We start from the raw sequence: 2,192 nt of genomic DNA, 5'->3' as shown, positions 1-2,192 counted from the left end.
TAGCATTCTAAATTTTTATTTTAAGTCCATTATCCCAGAAATGCTCTGGAGATGTATCTTAGAATCACAAAAAAGAGTAACTCTTTCTACAGTCTTTGAGTTCATGCTGAAGCTGCTGGTGAGTAACTACAATGGGACTACTACAGCCTTTAAACATGTAAATATGCCTAAATATAAATATCTCTATATACTGTAGGGATATTTCCTATGAATTTTTTTTTATTTATGCCTACAGCACCTGGTCTTCCTAGGTGGTCTCCCATCCAAGTACTAACCAGGCCCAACCCTGCTTAGGTTCTGAGATCAGACATCGGGCTTGTTCAGGGTGGCATGGCCATAGACCATGGACCGTGTGGCTCCACTGGGATGCGAACCCAGGACCTTCTGTGTGTAAAGCAAACATGCTAACCGCTACACTATGGCACATCTGAGCCCAGCGTGGGTGGCAGCCATCTACAAATCACTTGGTGGCTTATGCCAGGTGGCCCCAGGCAGGGCACAGGCTGCAGTTGAACTTTGTCTGTGGCAAGGCCCCTCCCAGGAGGCCCTGGCCTGCATGCCTGGTGGCCAGCTTTGATCTGAGCCAGAGCACCACCCAGGGTCATATCTGAGAGTGACACACCCAAAGGGCATAATGGCAGCACCAGAACCCCGCTAAAGTGAATCCTGCTCTGTAGGGTCAGCCCTTGTGTAACTGTTCTTCCTCAGGTCACAGCCAGTAATCACAACCAATTAGCTCAAGAGGCAATCCCTCCTATTGACTAGCAAACAGCAACCAAGGCTCAATTACAACAAGAGGGCACATACAACCCATACAATAAACACTCCCAGAACATCCGTCTCAGGTGACAAGGGAGAGAGCACCACTAGGACCTACAGCACCCCTACTACATAAGGCCACTGTACCAAGACTGAGAGACATAACAGCCCTACCTAGTACATAGAAACAAACACAAGTAGGCAGCCAAAATGAGAAGATGAAGAAACATGTCCTACATGAAAGAACAGAAGAAAGCTTCAGAAAAAGTACAAATAAAATGGAAACAAACAATCTACCAGATGCAGAGTTCAAAACACTAGTTATAAGGATGCTCAATGAATTTAGAGAAAGAGTTATGAACTCAGTAACAATTTTAACAAAATGATAAAAAACACAAAAATAGAGATGGAAAATAAAAATTACCAGTCAGAAATGAAGAATATAATAACCAAAATGAAGAATACCTTAGAAGGAATTAACAATAGATTAGATGAAGCAGAGGATCGAATCAGCAATTTAGAAGATAAGGTAACAGAAAACACCTAGTCAGAACAGCAAAAAGAAAAAAAATATCCATAAAAATGAGGATAGTTTAAAGAACCTATGAGACAACATCAAGCATAAAAACATTAGCATAGAGGTACCAGAAAGAGAAGAGAGAGAGCAAGGAATTGAAAACCTATTTCATGAAATAATTACAGAAAACTTTCCTAACCTGGTGAAAGAAATAGACATAAAGCCCAGGAAGCGCAAAGAGTCCCAAACCAGATGAACTCAAAGAGGTCCACATCAAGACACATCATCATTAAAATGCCAAAGATTAAAAACCAAGAGAAAATCTTAAAATAAGCAAAAGAAAAGCAATTAGTTATCTACAAGGGAGCTCCCATAAGACCGTTAGCTGATTTCTCAACAGAAACTTTGCAGGCAAGAAAGGATTGACATGAAATATTCAAAGTGATGAAAAGCAAGGAACTATGACCAAGATTACTCTATGTAGCAAAGCTATCATTTAGAATTGAAGAACAAATAAAGAGCTTCCCAGACATGAAAAAGCTAAAAGAGTTCATCACCACCAAGCCAGTATTACAGGAAATGTTGGAGGGACTTCTTTAAAAAGAAAGAACAAATATATATCAAAAAATATGAATAATAAAATGACAATAATTACATATCCAGCAACAATTACTCTAAATGTAAATGGATTAAATGCTCTAATCAAAGCATAAGGTGACTGAATGGATAAGAAAACAAGACCCTTACATATGCTGCCTACAAGATACTCACTTCAGTTCAAAAGACACACACAGACTGAAAGTAAAAGAATGAAAAAGATGTTTCATGACAATGGAAACAAACAAAAAAGCTGGAGTAGAAATATTTATACCTGATACAATATACTTTAAAACAAAGGCTATAACAAGCAACAAAG

General features: G+C 39.0%; 1 pseudogene; it reads right to left on the bottom strand.

Moving 5' to 3' along the window:
* Positions 1-226: 226 nt before the first annotated feature.
* On the bottom strand, positions 227-342 carry LOC111747086 (annotated as a pseudogene).
* Positions 343-2,192: the final 1,850 nt, after the last annotated feature.

This window comes from Pteropus vampyrus, unplaced genomic scaffold (assembly GCF_000151845.1).
Source record: "Pteropus vampyrus isolate Shadow unplaced genomic scaffold, Pvam_2.0 Scaffold7, whole genome shotgun sequence".
Lineage (NCBI taxonomy): Eukaryota > Metazoa > Chordata > Mammalia > Chiroptera > Pteropodidae > Pteropus > Pteropus vampyrus.
The sequence above is the reverse complement of the archived record's forward strand: the minus strand, read 5'-3'. Positions and strand labels throughout refer to the sequence as shown.